The sequence below is a fragment of the Vulpes vulpes genome, chromosome 2 (assembly GCF_048418805.1).
Source record: "Vulpes vulpes isolate BD-2025 chromosome 2, VulVul3, whole genome shotgun sequence".
Lineage (NCBI taxonomy): Eukaryota > Metazoa > Chordata > Mammalia > Carnivora > Canidae > Vulpes > Vulpes vulpes.
The window spans coordinates 93,253,113-93,272,836 of record NC_132781.1 but is presented as its reverse complement, the minus strand read 5'-3'; the positions used below and the strand labels follow the sequence as shown (position 1 = coordinate 93,272,836).

Genomic DNA, 19,724 nt, shown 5'->3' with positions numbered 1-19,724 from the left:
TCTGTCTAATGACAATAATATTTTAGAGTCTCCCTGAGAAAGATTCTACTGAACTGTTGAAATTCTGAAAAGCACTACTGCAAGGGCTAGCCTAAAATAAAACCTTCAAGTAAATCACTGAGTGGTATGGGCAGCTTCTAGAATGGCTAATAAGCCCCATTTCTTAGTATTCACACCTTTGTGTAGACCCTACCCCATGAGTGTGAGCTGGCCCTTATGTTTTGTTTCAAACAAAAAAGAATATGGCAATAGTGATGGGCTCTTACATTTGGCTATTATGAAAAGATTCTTGTTTCTCTCTTATTCTCTGATATTTCTCTCAATCTCTCCCACTGTCTCTGTCTGCTTTTTCTCTGGGTCGAACCAGTTTCTATGCATCAAGTAGCCCTAAGGAAACTCCTATGGCAAGGAACGAGTGTCTCTGGTCAACAGTCAGTTAAGCTCTGCTGCTTGCTGACAGCAACAGAGGTGAGCTTAGAAGCAGATATTCCTCTAGTCAAGTCAAGGCTTTGAAGTGACTAATCAGCCGTGGCTGACACCATGATTTCAGTCTGGGAGAGACATTATTTGTTTTCTCTTATAGAGATGCAAAATATCTTTGTCTTAAAGGCAGTCAGACACTCAGCTAAAACTACTCAGATTCTTGACCCACAGAAATTTGAGATAATACATGTTGTTTTAATCCATACTGTTTGGAGATTATTTGTTATGCAGCATGAGGCAACTAATACACTGAGTATTTGTTATACAAGGTCCTTGGCCTTATGTAAGATTCTGGCTTAAATAATGTTTGAACTGTCTGAAACCTTTGTCCGTTTTTGACCATTCTTGAGTACAAAGGGAAGATCAATGACCCCAGCCCAGAAAGAGTCAGGAAATCTTTCCCTGAGTCCTAACTCTGTGGCTGGTTGGCCAGGCATCTCTGGGTTAACCACCTTAAGTTTCCTTCTCTATTAACAGGCACAATAATTCCTGCCCTACATTTCAGAGCTATTGTTGCCAGCAATTGAAATCATACATGTGAAGAAACTTCCACAAGTAAAACATTGTACCAACATGAAATGTGTAGTTTTTAAAAGCCAGGGCTGGCTCTATCATCTTTTTCTGTTCTGTTCCTTTAAACACATCCATCCCTTGGACAACCTAATTGGACTGTCATATTTATCCTGAGAAATATGTCTGATTGCAACTGTACACCACCTGGCTTGGATAAAAGCAATACCAAGATGCTACTTAAATGCAGCATATTTTCAAAGAATCTTTCTCTCCTCTAGGGACCTGGCTGTCAGACTACATCCTGGCATGTGGAGATGAGTACTTCCTCCCATGAATCAGGGTGGGGCCAACGAGAAGAGGTCTTTCCTGGTGGTACTAGTACAACTGAAGCCTCTTTTCTGTTAAGTAGACAAAGAAAGTACCATGTGATCTCCTGCATTCTATTCCCTGGGGTCTCATCCTTGTAAGGAAATACTGAAATGTGAGAGGAAATATGTTTGCTAAAATAGAAATAATAATTAAGTCATGTAAATCAAAATAACAGAATATGAATGGTATTTAAAAAAAAAAAAACTAAAGAAAATTCCAACCAAACCCAAACCTAATCATATGAATATCAAGCTAAGTTCACTTAATTAACAAGAATTTCTCAGACAACATGTGTCCAAAATGTTTTGTACTGTTTAGGCACTGTTCTGTATTTTGTGAACTGTCTACAGTTAAACTTGTAGTACTCTGGTGATCAAGAATAGAAAAGGTTCAATTAGGAAAGGCTTACTTCTAGTAGATAGTACACAGTGTATCTGCTTGATTGTGCAAAAAGAAATATAAGAATCATGAACCTGAAACTGGTGAGTGGATAGGAACAGGATGGGGAGGTAGAGAAGGAAGGAAGACTTCTTACAGTGTACCTTTTTATATCTTTGTGATTTTTGAACCATATAAATGTTTTATATATTCAAAAAACAAAATGAAATCAAAATGGATTTTTTTAAAAACCCCAAAATTGAATACCAACAGAAGCAAACAACTTAAATATATCAAATTGATAAAATAACCAAAGAAAAGAGTTATTTCAAGTAACTGTTGCTTTCAAGAGACTTGTGATTCTAATGCAAGTCACTTTTATCTCTGACATCTGTAAATGGGATACATTCTAAAGCCAAAAGGAATAGCAAAGAAACCCGAAGCTTTTTACAAGGTTTGTTGAGAGTAGTAATATTAGTATTTATGATAGTTAATTTTTTGTCTCAACTAGACTGGGCCAAAGGGTGCCCAAACATTCTGGATAGGCCTGTGAGGGTGTTTCCGATGAGATGAACATTTGAATTGGTAGTTTAAGGAAGGCAATAATCTCCCTGATTATTTACCAGTGCCAAAAAGAAATATGTATCTATACAGCAGAGAGATCTGATGGAAACAAACTTCACCAAAAAAAAAAAAAAAAATCAAACTTATGTCACAAATACAAGGACAATCTAACATTACAGCCTCTTGATGTGGTGAAGTAACAAGCCCTCCACACCACCTATGTAATATTCTTACCAAAATTATTTAACCTGAATATAATCATATATTTAGATTTTACACAGAAAAAGTACAGAAAAAACAGAAGTTACCAGGACCAAATCAGGTGACACCATGAGGAAGTGATCAGATCAGCCTAAAAGGTAGGACACTGTACAAGGATATTGGCTTGAACTTATCAAAAAATAGTGTCACGAAAGACATAAAAGGAAGTGCACTGTTCTATCATAAACTTAAGAGCAATAACAGCCACAGGCAAGTCCCAACCCTTAATAGGATCTTGAATTGAACAAAGGAATATAGACTTTCTGAGATGAAATAATGAAATGTTCATTTTATTAGGTATGATAATAATATTATTAGTTACATAGGAGAATAGCTAGGAGATTTGTGATCAAGGATTTAGAGGTGAACTTCTGTGATGACTACAATCTACTTCAAACAATGCAGCAGGAAAAAGCAGATGTATGCACACACATACACAGAGACAACAGGAACAGGGGCCAGGGACCAAGGGAGGGCACAAAGGTGCACGGGAGGGAGAACAAGCAAATGGGGCAGAACTGGTGCAGCTAGGCCAAGAGTACATGGGTTTCATTTTTCAATTTTTCCCTTTTTTTTTTTTTGCAGGTTTGAAAATTTTCAAAATAAGAAGTTGGGGGTGAGGGGGTATTGATGAGAATACCTCTGCAAAATCAAGTTAAATTGCTGCAGGGAAGAAAAATGATTGATCCATGTTCTTAGATAAGAATAGTAACTTCCCCCACAGCTGGGGAGGAATGCTCATCACTGTCACTGTCAAGGTTCACTCTGTGATTCAGCGTGTGCCTCATTAATTTAAAAGGGCAAACTTGATCTACATCCTCTCTAGCAGTCACTACAAAAGCAAGAAGCACTTTTCCCGGGCCGCCAAGTTTCCAGGGCGGTAAACCTTTCAGGATGAGAGGACCTTGTTTCAGAGTAAAAGGCAGGCAGGGAAATAAATTAGGGCTTAACTTGGAAAGATAGGGCAGGGCATATGTTCAGTTGCACAAACAGGACTAGAAAGTGGCAACTGGCAGGGTGGGGTGGAGGGTTGGGGGCAGGGAAGATGAATGTGTGGCTGAAGGAAGAAATGTGGGCTCTGAGATGAAGCTTAATAATAATTTAATGCATGAGCGTGATGTTTCCCAGTTTCTGGGAGAGTGTTTTGGCTATGGTTAATGGAAGACTTTTTGTAGCCTCTCAGTATATTTTGATTCTTTCATCTGCCTCTGCCCTCACCATCTCCCTAACACTTGATTATCTCCAAGACCTCTGCTCCCCTCTTCCTCCTCCACAGCACTCAAGTGAAATACTTGGTGGCTATCTTCCCAGTGTTCACTCAGGTTTTCAGGCCCAGCCTCTCCCAAGGAGCCTCTTCTGTTACTGGGGATTTGAAAGAACCACATGTAGCCCTTAGAGATTCCCAACTAGGCACAAAAAATCATGGTTTTACAGCACGAACTGGAATCACTTAGTTTTCAAGTTCTTTGCTAGACTTTTTTTTGAATTTACTACAAGAAAAAAACCTGACAACTGTGAAAGTGTGTGGTCGACATTAGCAGCTCTAAAATACATATATATATGCAGTATTCACCTTTTGGGTAGTAGGTATTGTATTTGTATTCCTGGGCTCAGCTACGCAGAGAAAGGTAGGTAAGACTTGTTGATACTGGTTGGAAAATCCCTTCAGAGAGGAAAATGGGCCAGAGGCAGAGGTCTGGCTAAGGTAACCTGACACTTCATTTCTTCCCATGAAATCTGTTCAAAATATCTTCCATTACACATTTCCTTTAAAAATCAGATTATAAATGTAGTGAGTTTGGGCATAAAATAGTTGCTTTTGTATAACCCAACAAGCACCTATTTCCGTAAAAGTGCCTAATGAGTACTAAATATATGGACACTTAATATAACCTAAAAGACTTCACACATTTTTCTGTCCTTAGGGCCATGACTTTGCTAGATGAATATTTATTGGATGGTATCACACCTGGCTAAATCTACTTTGCTTTTTACATGGACTGCTAAGAAGTTCAGAGCCAAATTTGAAACCGACCTCTACTAGCATGATCAAAACTTTGTATCCTGCAGGTGGGCACTATTTTTACATCCTCATGATTTGCAACTTTACATGGGTTATAGTTCTGCAAGTTGCCTTGATCTTTCTTAGAATGAGGAGGTATATTTGGGATGAAGTGAACACTGGCCAAACCTAAAACATAGCAGAGGCTGTTCAGATTCCAGGATATTCTCAATTTGGTGTGGACCTCAGGATATCTTGCCAATAATCAAAGGTAATCTGCCAAAGACCACCAGGCCTGAACCCAAATTCAGTATTGTTCTCTAAGAACAGTAAGTTCCTGGAAAGCAGCTCTCAGATGGCAGAGCCAATATGAAGCCACCACTCTGGCTCTTCTGATGCACAAACTGCATCAAGGAACAATGCAGTGCATCCTCCAGCAAAGGTAAAACTGCATACCTTTTTATGATGTACACACTGTGCCTAGGAACTGAGAGAAATGGGAACGAATTGTGCTGGACACTTGATATACATTAACTACATACTTTCTATAACAATGCTGTAATACAACATGATTGCTCCATTCGTACACACACACAAAAAAATGAGGCTCATAGAACAGTTCATTAAGGTGCAAGAAAATGGCAAAACAGGAGTTCCAGCCCCGGTGGGTCTGATTCACAGTCCTGGCTTATTGTAGCAAGCCTGAAGGGCCAATCGCCTGCCCTTGCCTCTGTTTCCCCATATGTCATATGCAAAAATGCCACTTCTCTGATCCCTGATGTGGCTGCTACATGAGGTCTATGAAGCATTTTATTCCTTTGGAAGAAAATAACCTTAAGAACATAAAGCCATGTGGAATGAGGCCAAGCAACTACCAGATGACGACCTGGTTTGATTTGGGATCCTGTGAGAATTGGGGAATGAATGTCAAAGAACAGATCTTTTCCTCTGGAGTATATGGGTGTCCAAAATTTGTAGAAGCTCTGGAGAAGTCCCAGATTTTTGTGACTACAGCATTTAAGTGATGCAGTGTGTCCTACCACTGGTGGTGGCCACAGTGCTGATGCCGATGCCCTGCACTATGAGCCCCATAAGGGAGCTATGAGCACAGGTGGAAGTGGGCCATGGAAAACCCTCTACTCCTACCCAGGGAGCTGTGATTCCAAGCCCTAGCACACTGTGAACACTGCACTGATGAGTAAATGCAATACTGGAGCTCTCTGGGGAACCCTCAATGAACTTGCTTCAGAGCTTGTACTTCTCAGATCCCTTAGAGCAGTTCCAGGACATGTGTCCTAAAACATTTACCTTCTCCTCGAAGGAGAATTTTTATGCTCCTCTTTTTCCAATAGAGCTCCAATCCTTTCCTCCTTCTTTTGGATCCCTTACCCACTTCTATATTGATATTATTAATGCTGGTCTCTTTAACTTATTATCTATGCCATATTCTCTCCTATTACCAAGCCTTTGCATAAGCTGCTTTCTCTGCCCAGGACACTGGAATACCAGCCTGCCCCCATCCTCTCCCTGCCTTTGACTTCTGGGTAGTTTTCTAGTTTAGTTAAATCATCACTTTTGTGAAGTGCTCTTGACTTCTTAGGGAGTTGAGCCTCTGTTATGGAGCACTGTTATATCTCCATAAGGTTCTTTAATTTTCATCACCACATGATTATTTATTGTCTGACTCTTCCATTAGACTCATAAGGGCAGATGTCATATCTTCCCTTATTGCTGCTTAAAGCCTAAACAATGCCTGGCACAGAGCAGATGCTTAATAACTGTCTGATGAATGAATGAGTGAATCTCTTTTAAAGAATGAAGATCTAACTCAGACTAATGCTATAACAATGAAAACAATAAAATATCCTCAGATTTATTCAGTTTTTCACATTTTTTAATATTGTAGTGGAAATCCTAGCTAATGCAATAAGACAAGAAAAGAAAATAAAGGATTGTGAAGAAAGAAATAAAATTATCTCTGCACATGAGATGATCATTTATCTGAAAATGTAAAAGAATCAACAAAAAACACTCTTGGAACCAATAAGTGTTTATAACAAGGTTTCAGGATATAAACTTAATATAAAAAAGAGGTAATTCTTTTCCTATATACCAGCAACGAACAAGTGGAGTTTTATATTAAAAACAGGATTCCATTTATATTAGTACACACCCCCAAAATTCTTATACAAAATACATATGAGATTTATATGAGGAAAACTACAAAATTCTACTTTAAAAAACAAAGAAGGATTAAATAAATGGAGAGATATTCCATTTCCACGGATAGAAAGATTCAATATTGTCAAGATGTCCGTTCTTTTCAACTTGATCTATAAGTTCAATGTAATTTCAATCAAAATCCTAGCTGATTATTTTGTGGATGCCAATAAATCAATTCTAAAGTTAAAACGGAGAAGCAAAAGATGAAGAATAGCCAAGGCAATGTTGAAGGAAAAGAAGAAAGTTGGAAGACTAACACTACACAAACTTCACGACTTACTATAAAGCAACAGTAATCAGTTCTGTGTGATACTGACAAAAGAACTGACAAATCAGTGGAATAGAATAGAGAACCCAGAAACAGGCCCACATAAATATAGTCAATTGATCTTGTCAAAGGAGCAAAGGCAGTACGAAAAAAACAAGCTAGCTTTTTCAATAAATGGTGCTGGAACAATTGGACATTCACATGCAAAAAAGAAAAGTGAATCTAGACACAAACCTTATACCCTTCACAAAAATTAACTCAAAGTGGATTATAGCCCATAATATAAAATACAAAACTATTACACTCCTAGAAGATAACATAGTAGAAAGCCTAGATAATCATGATATGGCAATGACTATTTGGTACAACACCAAAGGCACAATTCATGAAAGAAAGAATGTATAAGCTGGACTTCATTAAAATTAAAAAGTTCTGGGATCCCTGGGTGGCGCAGCGGTTTGGCGCCTGCCTTTGGCCCAGGGCGCGATCCTGGAGACCCGGGATCGAATCCCACGTCGGGCTCCCGGTGCATGGAGCCTGCTTCTCCCTCCGCCTGTGTCTCTGCCTCTCTCTCTCTCTCTGTGACTATCATAAATAAATAAAAAATTAAAAAAATAATAATAATAAAAAAAATAAAAAGTTCTGCTCTTCAAAAGACAATGTTAAGAAAATGAGAAGACAAGCTACAAAGTAGGAGAAATATTTGCAAAACACACATCTGATAAGGGACTGATATCCAAAATATACAAAGAACTCTTAAAATTCAACATTAAGAAAACAAACCACCCAATTAAAAATGGACAGAAGATCTTAACAGATCCCTCTTCAAGCACACATACAGATGGCAAATAAACATATGAAAAGATGCTCCATCTTTGCATGAGGGGAATGCAAATTAAAATAACAATGGGATACCACTCTACATCTATTAGTACAGCCAATATCAAAAACACTGACAATATCAAGTGCTGCCAAGGATACAGCACAATAGGAGCACTCATTCACTGCTTCTAGGAATGCCAACTAGCATACCTCAGAAGACATCATGGCAGTTTCTTTAAAAATTAAATATACTTTTACCATATGATCCAATAATTATGTTCCTAGGTATTTGTTCAAAGGAGTTGAAAACTTGTTTCCATGTAAAAACCTTCACATGGATGTTTATAGCAGTTTTATTCATAAGTGCCAAAATCTGGAAGCAACGAAAATGTTCTTCAGTAGGTGAATACATAAATAAATTGCAGTATATCCAAACAATGAAATATTATTCAGCATCAAAGAAAAATTGAGCTATCAAGCCACAAAAAGACATGGAGGAAACTCAAATACATATTACTAAGTGGAAGAAGACAATCTTATATCCTATATAATTTCAACTACATGACTTCTGGAAAAGGCAAAGCTATGGAGACAGTAAGATGATCAGTGGTTGCAAGGATTGAAATGGGGAGGAATGAACAGGCAAAGTGCAGAGAATTTTTAGGAGAGTTAAAATATTCTGTCTGATACTATAATGATGGATACATGTCATTTATACATGCATAGAAAATATAATACCAAGAGTGAACCCTAATGTCAACTATGCACCTTGGGTAATAATGATGTGTTGGTGTAGGTTAGTGAGTTATAATAAAAGCATCACTCTGTGGTGGGATGTTAATAATGGGAAAGGCTATACGAATGTGGGGGCAGGGAATATATGGGAAAGATTTGTAGCTTCTCAGTTTTGCTGTGAACCTAAAACTGCTCTTAAAAAGTCTTTTTTAAAAGACTTACATTATTTTATAACCCTGTAAAGTATGTGTTTCTTATAGAAGGCTTTAAAAAAAACTTTCATTCTTTTTTTTTTTTAAGATTTTATTTATTTATTCATGAGAGACACAGAGAGAGAGAGAGAGAGACACACACACAGGCAGAGGGAGAAGCAGGCTCCACGCAGGCAGCCCAACATGGGACTCAATTCAGGGTCTCCAGGATCAGGACCTGGGCTCAAGGCGGCACTAAACCTCTAAGCCACCCGGGGTTCCCAATTTTCATTCTTATTGTTATATTTTTGCTCTGGAAGTGGTAGCAATTCCACACTCCCCTCTCTCTATGAGTTTTCATTTCAGTAAGTAACATTTATTTAGCCTTAATGATATATTAGGCACTTTACCTAAGACTTCTTATTTAAAACTCAAAAAAAAGTCTTATGATGCCAACTTTACCTTCAGGCTGGCCAACCCCAGGTCAAGATGCTGGCTTCTCATGTGTCTCCCAGTGCTTGTCCTTCCAGCCCTCCAACATGGCCTCTATTTCTGCACCTGATCCTGATGCCCCTCTCTCTTATCTGCTAGTTTTTGTCTCCTGTCTAAGCAGAGCACCTGCACCTTGGGATCTCCCACTGGAGACTGGTCATAGTTCCTCTGATATAGGTCTAGCTCACCTCTCAGGCTTCTTAGTCCTCAGGGAGCTTGAGGCAAGAAGCTGCCCCCAGGCCCCTCCCTGCCACTGGCCCATATCCACTATTTTCATTCTGGCCCTTTCTGAAAGTAAATCTGACCCCAGAGTACTTTGCTTACTAGAATCAAGTAAGCCACGTGTCCAACGGTTCAAGAGGGTGCCACAAGGCAGGACTATGAAGGTAGCAAGAGGAATGTGGGTCATGAGCCTGAAATGAGCTGCTGGTGAGCGTCCACTCCTAGAAAATAAGGAAGACTTTGCTAAACTGCTGCCAGATTCAGAGCTTGTTTCCTTCTCAAGTGGCTGCTACCCGAAAATATACTGGCTATTAGAAAGGACACAGACTTTAGGAAAAATAAAACAAATGCCCAGCACGGGTGTTAAACACAAGACCACTCAGGGCAGAAGCTGGTTACTCTATGCCAGATGGCCAGAATACACACAACTCTAACTTACAAACCCAACTTGCCTGGGTTGAGTGACCTAGTCCTAAGAACTGCTCCCACCTTCCTGGATACTAGCTCTTTATTTGATACGTCATTTGCAAACATCTTCTCCCATTCTGTAGGTTGTCTTTTCGTTTTGTTGACTGTTTCTTTTGCTGTGCAGAAGCTTCTTATCTTGATGAAGTCCCAATAGTTCATTTTTGCTCCCACCTTCCTGAAAAGTTGGGGGCAGGAGTGGGGGGAGCTGAGAGGGGAGGGAAGGAGGCCTCTGAGGCCACAGGCTGAAAGGGAGCCTGGCCCTTTCCAGGTTTGGCTGGGAGACTCACATTTAAAATCCACTACATCATTTATATGCTTGAACAGTAAATTTATCTCTTTCCTTTTTTTTTCTTTCCAGAGTGGGGAGTTAGAAAGAGAAAGGAGGCCAATAACAAATAATCTGATGTCCTGATAATATTTGACAACACTTGAATTAGGTGTCTGCACTGTATTGGAAGAAAATATTTGGTTATTGGATTAAAACCTAAAAACCCTTAGAATAACAATAAATAAAGTACAATGCCAACAATACAAAGCACAGTGAATGAGTACCCAGGGGAGGTCTGAGCACTTGATCCAGAACTGCAAATGTAAGCTTGAAATCTCTTTGAAGTTTTATGCTTGGTCTTTGAAATTCATCCAAATTCATCCAATGGGCATTCTGCCCACTAATGTTTATTTTAACGTGAAAATAATATTCTTTCTCTTCCAAAATTTTCAAATACAACCCAGTGCTCCGGGAAGGTGTGGCAGGGGAACACATAGCTCAGTTTCATAATCCGGGGATGTAAATAATCAGGTGTCCAAATCTATGTGCATTTAGAGCAACTGTTGGCTGATGATCTGGCTGCCCTGGGTGACAGCAAGCACAGATCCCAGGCTCTGGGTGACAAAGGGACCGCAGAAAACCTCTCTTCAAAAGAGTATGGTCAGAGACACTGCAGAGTACCTTCCATAAGTCGTGCTAGAAAAAAAGGCATCCCATCTGGGGGTACACACAGGGGCCTCCAAGGGAGCTAATATCCTTGGGGTGCTTGCTACAGTCTGCATTATTTCAGGTAGGCTAGCTGTGCTAAAGAAACAGACACAAACAAGCAATGTCTCCATACAATAGAAAAAAGAGTAGTCCGTGAAGGTTCAGGTAGGTGATTCTACTCCATGTAGTTGCACAAGAATCCAGGCTAAGTGTGGCTCTGCTATTTTTAACATGTGACTTCCAAGGTCACCTGGGGGTTGCCACCTCAGTTACCCATAAAAGGAAAAAAAGCACGTCAGAGAAATAAATGCAAAGTTTTTACAGGCCAGGTCTGGAAGGACAGCCACGTATTCCTGCTCATATTCCACTCACTGTCCCTCAGTCACATGATCACACTGAACTGCAAGAAGCCCAGGAAAGGGAATCTATGTGTATGATCAGGAAGAAAAGGGAAACAGAGATTTTGTAGAATAGCAGTTTTTGCTGTAACACCCGAGGCCAAGAAATCCCACGAAGCTGTATACATTAATTTCAGATAGGTTAAATAATGTGATAGTTGCTACATTGGGCACCAGTACCTTTATGAGTGATTCTAGGTCCTCTTCAATATTCCAGTTATGTTAAAGAGAGTCTCCTCCAAATCAATGAGCTATTGGAAAGTTTACTGGCACTTTTTCTGCATATTAATTTTTCCCAAGCTTTGATCTGATTCAGTTAATTCCAGGCCTTCTTGAATGCCATTAATAAAAATACTTGTTGCTTTAAGACCTAAAATTTTTTGCCCAAGACTGTCTTCATTTTAACCTTTTAAAATGAACTATTAATAAGCCTGTCTCTGGAGCACAGAAAGTACCAACGAGACTGATTCAAAATAGCAAATAATCCCATGGTCCTTTACTTATGGTCTTTTCTCATACTAAGTTTGCTTTCCTCACTTCATTGGCTAGAGTAGCATAAATGTGGCTTGTGGTTTTGCAAGTTAGAACAATCATTTGCAAAAACTCTTCTTTTTGCAAAATACAGTTATCCCTCAAACAACATAGGTTTGAACTGTGTCCACTTATTTAAATAAATGCAGTGCAGTACTATAAATATATTTTCTCTTCCTTATAATTTCCTTAATAACATTTTCTTTAACTTACTTTATTATTAAAAAACAGTGTATAATACATATAACACAAAAATGTATATTAATTGTTTATATTATCTGTAAGACTTCTGGTCAACAGTAGGCTATTAGTAGTTAAGTTGGCAGGGAGTAAGAAGTTATACATGGATTTTCCACTGCAAGGGTAGTCAGTGTCCCTAAACTCCATGTTGTTCAAGGGTTAACTGTATAACAAAAACAGCATGCCAGAGTAATAACTGATGTTTCTCTGAACTGAAACACCTCATACTCGGATTCAAAACCAGGATTGATGTGATCTGTTAGGGCTACTTCTGATTAGAAGGTAAACATCCTACATCTGTACCTCTCAAGCAGTGTCCGTCACCAGGCAGATTATATAAGCTCCCCTGTCCAAAACCTAGGGATACCTTAGATCTGTACAGTTTCCTCACAGGATTTTTGTTTCCAGAAGAATGGCACTCTCAGAAGTCTGCCAATGCTTTTTCTTTCCTCCTAGTGACATAGCAGCCCCACATAAAGTCCCAAGCTGCACCTTGTGTGTGAGGACACCACATCACACAATTCCAGAGCACATTGCTATACAATCTGTGCAACATTGAAGGCCCCCCCTTTCTCATAAAAATTCAAAAAGACTACTTACTACATGTGAATTCAAGCTTTCAGGTCTTTGGGGAGTTCACACAGGTGGTTCTTCAAGCTCTAGTTACATCCTACAGGTGAAGTTATATCAGCTGCAATTGAACAAAGAGTGAGAGGACTTCAATTTTTAGTTAAATGGTTTAGAAACCAAGCCATTTCAAATATTTGGTAATGCAAGATAAAATAGAACAAAGATGATTTTAAATGCAGCTTGAAAAAAGTAAAGGAAATCACAGAAGTCTGAAATAAAGAATAAGCTAAAACCAAAGCAGTGACACTGTGACTATCCCAGAGGAAGAGATGTCATTCTCCATAATCTTGAGGCTTGAATTTCAAAACTCCTGCCAAGACAGGAGGCAGTGTTTTGGTCCCATATGAGTGAGGAAGATCAAGATTTCCATGGCAAGTGAGGGCCCTTAAAGAACAACACTCTTACTAAAAAATTAAGCTAGATAAATATACACATAAGATCACAGAGACAGGAAAAAAAAAGAAAAGGCTCTGCCCTGGTAGTTGGAGGGAAAAAAATATCTTTCCTGGGAATGTATTACTGTACTTAATGCAGATTTTGGATTCCATTTCATATTAACAGCATGGTTCAGGAAAACCCAATTTAAGAAAAGAATACAAAAATTGTTCCAGCCAATAAAAATCTCCAGGGAACTGGAAAGTCAGGCTGCACAGTATTTTCAGAGGATGAGTTCACAACCAAAACTCTTAAAAATGTCTGAGGAAATAATCTGCAATGAGTAAGAGCCAGCAGACATGATGAACAAAAGTATTAGAACCCAAGAACCTTCAGATAGCTGATTAATCTTATACACTATACACTATAAAATAAGAATATTTGACATGAACAAAACATAAGAAAAAATAGAACATAAAAAATGAAAACCAAATAAAAGTTTTAGACATAATAATCTAGTAGTTGAAATTAAAAACTCAGTGGATAGTTTTCATCTGATTAGACACAGCTGATCAGAGAATCTGTGAACTGGAAAGCAAATATAAGGAAATTATACAAATGTAATACACAGATCAAGAGATTAAAAAAATCAAAGTTAAGATATATTCAAATAAAATGAAAACACCCAAACATATCTAATAGAAGTTGCCAAATGAATCAACAGACTGAAGAGAGCCAGTATTGATAAAGAGAATGGCTGAATATTTCCCAGAATTCATCATAAACATAAATCTGCAGATTCAAGAAGTGCAATATACTCCAAGCAAAATAGGTAAAAGAAGTCCACACCTGAACACATCATGGTAAAACTGCAAATCAGAAGGCAGAGGAAAAACTTTAAAGCAACCAGCAAGAGCATCCTTTAGGCTGACAGCTGATATACTTTAATAACAGCAATAAAAACCAAAACGGCAGAATAATATATTCAAAATACTGATAAAATACACTCTCAATTTAGATTTTTACATCCATTGGAACTACTGTTCAAGAGTGAGAAAAAATTCAAAATATTTTCAGACAGACCAAGACTGAGCGTAGTTAGTTCATTAACTCTCATTGAAGGAATCACTGAAGGATTTTTCTTGAAGAAGCTGCAATCAAATCCAGAAGAAATGAATTTGGTATAAGAAATAATAATATGCAATGGCATTGGTAGGCATTCAGGTAAACCTAAACAAGACTCATCTGTGTAAAAAACAATGACAGATTTTAGGAAAAACACATAAGGAGTGGGATAAAATACCAGACAATGATGATGTTTGATTGAGGAGAGTCAGAAGGGATAGAAAGTGAAACATTCCAAAGACTGTGCATGAGGCAAGAAGGCAGAGAAAATGAGAATAGACTTTGTTAACTGAGATATGAGTTAAAAATTGGAAGGTAAGAACACACACACAAAAAATAGAAATAGAATGTGTTACTTCTAAAGCAACAGAAGCAAAATAAAAAAAGAGAGAGAGAGAGAGAGAATTAATAAAATTCAATCATTCCAGCAGAAAGCAGGAAAAAAAATTAAAAAGAAATTTACATATAATATGTATATGTATTATAAACAGAAAACACAAAAAAATATGGTAGGACAAAAGTTCTTAAATCACAGTAAATGTGGGATATATAAAACATGTATTAAAATATAACAGTAAGTAAATATGAATGGATTAAACTTATGTTAGATTTAATTCAATCCGTGAAAAAGGATGCAACCTACAGAAGACTACTCGGTATGACTGACTATAAACATGTGGAAAGAATTCTCAGCTTCACTAGTAAAGAAAAAATGAATTCACATATGGATTTTAAAATGACAATCCTTAGTACTGAAGGGAGTGGGTATATTGGCATTCTCGTAAAATTTGACTGTAAGTAAATGGAACAAGTATTCTGGAGTACAGTTTGTATCAAGAGGCTTAAAATAGGCATATCTAGCAATTAACTTTGAGTAAATAATCAGACATGCGCAAAAATTATCAATAAGGATGTTCTAATGAATTATGTATGATATCAAAAACATGAAATCTAAATATCCAATCATTAGAAGTTGCTAAATTACTAACACTGCTGCTTCTACTACTACTACTAAAAGATCATATTTATTAAGAGTTTACTAACTAGCAGGCATTTTTCTAAATTATTTACTAATACATTTTAATCTCCATTATAACTATATAAGCTAGGCATTATTATTATCCTCATTTTACAGATAAGGAAACAGGCACAGAAAATTTAGTGACTTGCCTAAAGTCACTTAGCAATCAAAGAACCTCCCATTTTTTTCTTTTTCTTTTCTCTCTTTTTTCTTTCTTTCTTTCTTTCTTTCTTTCTTTCTTTCTTTCTTTCTTTCTTTCTTTCAAGTTTTTAATTTTAGTGGTTTGTCTCCTCCAATTTCAAAATGATTTTTTGGGACACTCATCACAGTTGAGAGTCAAAGGCCATGAGCACAAGTGACAGTGCCGAAAATTTGGTAAAAACCACTGTGGCATACACACTACCTCTTGGAGTACTCTCCCTTGGTGTGAACCTAGCAGCTCTATTTTCATCTCCTATGTTGAATCTCACATCATTCCACTGATTGACCTTTTATAGAAGAGAGAAAGAAATTGGAAAACAGGTAAGATTATGCAGCTGGTGTGACAGCCAATGTAAGCAGTGGACACTGACTGGGGTAGATTTTCCATAAATGGCTACCACAATGTTTTCCCACCTCACACGTTCTTCCAGAACCTTACCACTCCTCCATGAAGAGAAGAAACCCATGCCCTCTCTTCACAAATTTGGCTGGATTCTCCAGAACAACCATGGCACACATGTTTGTTACATTATGTGGTCAGCAAAAAAAAAAAAAAAACATGTTAAGGAATATTGTATATTAATAACATTAACCATATGAAACAGCATATATCCTAATATTGTAAACACACAAGCGTATGTTAGTATAAAAATCATATTTATACACAAACATATTTAGGTGCAAGAACAAGCCAAAATGCATAATACGTTGAAATATTAACAATCTCTAATCCCAGGATTATAGAAGGATTTTTTTTTTTGCTTACTCTTCATATTTCTACAGGGAACAGATATTTCTCATGCAATTTGAAACAAAGAAATTGTAATTTCAATAATAAAGAAATCGATGTGGCTGGTGGGGTGGATGGGGGTCAGAGAGAAGATATCTTCTGCCTGCCTAGTAGGAAGCATCTTTGTTTCTGAGGCTTCCTGGTCCCGCCTAATCTGCTGCCACATTTGCACAGCACCTAAGCTAGCCAGGTTCTTTTCCATCAACCCCCGCATGTCCAGCTGCATCTCTTGGCAACTGTTATTCTGGGTCAGCTGCCTAGCCTCTTGCCCTTGGTCCAATCCAAGAAGACACTAAATTACTTGGGGAGTTACATGGGTATTTCCTTTATGTCACTGGAGGAAATGGGCCCAGGTGTACAGTCTACAGCGGGAGACAATAGCAATCCATTAAATACATTCAACAAATGTTTACTGAACTCCTACCATGTGATAGACATCATCTTTTCAGGTCAAGCAATCTTGAATTCAAGGAAGTCCATTAAATCGGCCTCTTCCAATACACAATTCTGGTGGGTTTTTTTTGTTTGTTTTTTTGTGGTTTTTTTTTTGTTGTTGTTGTTGTTAATAAAGATCACAACAATAAAGTTGCCTTTGACATAATTAAAAACCATAATCTCCTCCTCTGGCAAGACTATAAAAGTTCTATGTCTGAGAGTAAGTCTTCTCTGATCCATAGATAAGCTCTTGCATACTAACAAATGTTCAAGTAATTGATTGCAACTCATTTAGATTCTTAATTAAGTCCCTCCATCTTTAATTAAGCTCTCCAGCATCCATTCCTATTACTATAATGAAATTAAGGCTGAGGCACATTGGAACTGTTCACCTACAATATTACTTTCTATTCTTAACTTTTTAAGCAGTGAACTGTCAGTGTCATTTGGATGGAAATACCCAGTATAATGGAAGTTTAGAAAATGCTTCCTGCTGAAAGCACATTTCATCACATTTTTCAGCACTCAAGTCTGAAGGAGGCTGACAGCCCTTTCAGGTTCAACCACACCCTCAGGAAACACCCTCAGCAAACCTGAGGACATTTTTCAAAGCACCACATTTTTTACCTTTTCTGGCTTATCTAGGACTTTGTAGCAATTCATACAAAAGTAGTACATAGATCAAGAGCATCCAAAACTCTTTACAAAAGGTGTGCTTCTCCTTGAATTAAAATGCTGCTCTTAAAATGGAGTTTAGCTTTTTATCTGTTATGAATTCTAGTACACTTAATTGTTGAGAATCTAAGCAGACCTTACTTAGTAAAGCAGGGAAGCATTTCTGATATTAGTAATTTGTGTCTTTTCTCATTTTTTCACAAATAAAATAATTTGGCTGATTTTTATGTAAAAATCTTACTTTCATCAATAAAATAAATTCTTATATCATTACTATGATTTTGATGGGCAGATTTAAGAATGTTATTAAAAATACAGTTGCCTGGGACGCCTGGGTGGTTGAGCATCTACATTTGGCTCAGGTCATGATCTCGGGGTCCCAGGATCAAGTCCCACTGATTTCATTTAATTAATTTAGAAAGCATCTATGTCATCAAAAACTACTTTCTTAGAACCCCATTTACTGATCTAAATGCATTAACATAAGCTCTGAGTAGATTATTGCTTTTCTGGTTTTTAGGGGGGAAAAGAGTTTCCTATAGGTACTAAGGATTCATGTAAAGTGATTTTAACCTAAGGAAAAAAGAATTGTTTTTCTTACTCAGCAAATACCGAAAGAAGCCTCATAAAGTCAAATCCTGTATGGCACTTAATTGGGCTAAAGGATCAAGGAGCATGATCTATGCTGACCCATCATCCTGTCTGTTTCTCCCTCATATAAAGAAATGAATGGGCATCTGGAAATCAGACCCAGGCATCCTGCTTGCAGTGTTTTAAGGGTCCACTCGCTCAAAGCTAGAAGACTAACAAACAAGTCACAAATGTCACAGAATTGGGAGGTTTCTGCATGTATTTCCATTCTCACTAGGAGACCACAATGCTCAATTCTTTCCTAAACTCTAGTTTCCCTGAGGCAAAGAAATAGCTCCTCTTTAAGAAACGCATGGGCAACAGGTTTTTTAAATTTTCATATTTTTCTCCCTGTAGACGTTAGTGAGTGCCAGCAGTACAGTCTCCACTCTGTTTATCTCCACCAGATACACAAAAGGAGATGGGCTATATGGGGCCAGGGGCAGGTACATTGGGTTGTGTCCAATGTGCAGTTCCTAGTACAACATCTGTTGCCTCGAAAGTTAGGTGTGTCCTGCCACGTCACATGGAATCACATGGTTGTGACCAAAACTGTGCTTTGCCATCACAGAGACAGCATAAAGATCAAGAACTGGACTTTCAACATCTGGGTAGGACAGACTGGGAAACTGAGCCACCAGCACCCCTAGAGCAAACCACTGAACCTCAGATCATCAGCTGAATTTGTGGCCCTGAGAGAGGTTTTTATTTTCAGTTAAGTTGGCTTTCAATTGCAGAACCTTCTGTGGATTCCAAGCCATCCGTGCCCTGACCCTCTTCAGCTCAGGAAGTTGTTCTAACATGCATTTCAGTGAGAAAATGCTCATGATTTTTCAAGTAAAATTGCTCAGCCTAAAATGTTTTAGGTACTAACACTCTCTATGATGAGACTAGAAGGAAATACATTAATGGGGTGGCTCTGGGTTATATATTATGAGTGACTTTTTTCTTCTTCTGTAATGTGTTTTCAATTTTCAAAATTGTCTACAGTGAGCATGGATTACATGTATAATTCTTAAAAACTAATTTAAAGGGCAGATGGCAAACTATACAGAAAAGGCAACAGGTCTTCCTAGAGACTCCGAAAATGCCCAGGTCTCTGCAAGCCAGACTTCCTGTGGCCTATCCCTAGAAGAGAGATTTTCCAGAGCCTTCCAGAAGCTTCTAGAGCACATTTGACTAAAACCCTCTATGAACTGCTCTCCACTCCCAGAGTGGCAATCCACTTTATAGAGAAGCAGTAGATAAAACAAAACCTAGCTTGATTCTTTAAAAATATATAGTTCATAAGTTACAGTGTGATGGATACATAGCTCTAAAACCTCCTACATTAACCAATACAATGAGGGAAAAGAAAAAAGAAACACTGAGCTCCCTCTGCAGGACAATGATAGTATTAACTGTTTCAGCCTGTTCTTGAAAGAATCTGAGACCCTCATCAACCAAACTCTAGTTATTTTAAAATGAAATGAAATGTACTGATACCAAAAAACCAATAACAATAAAATTAAAAACCTTCCTCTTTTGCATTCTACGGTAGCAGAGCAAAAGAGCATTTAAACAAGTATAGGAAATAGAAACAGGCCTTGTAATTTCAGTTCCATGAAAAAAAATTCAGCAGGGGGTGATTAAAATAGCATTACTAATTAGAAACCCAAAATCAGGGCTGCAAGACATTATTTCCAGCTCCAATGGACAAAGGCCTC

General features: G+C 37.9%; 1 long non-coding RNA gene across 1 annotated transcript in view; it reads right to left on the bottom strand.

Annotated features, from left to right (window-relative positions):
• LOC112921542 (uncharacterized) overlaps positions 1-16,090 on the bottom strand; it is a 33,103-nt gene extending 17,013 nt beyond the window's left edge. The window contains exons 1-2 of the long non-coding RNA XR_003235259.2: positions 15,928-16,090; positions 12,737-12,827 (exon numbers count right to left, since the gene is read on the bottom strand). This is a non-coding gene — a long non-coding RNA (uncharacterized lncRNA). The remainder of the gene's footprint in view (positions 1-12,736; positions 12,828-15,927) is intronic.
• Positions 16,091-19,724: the final 3,634 nt, after the last annotated feature.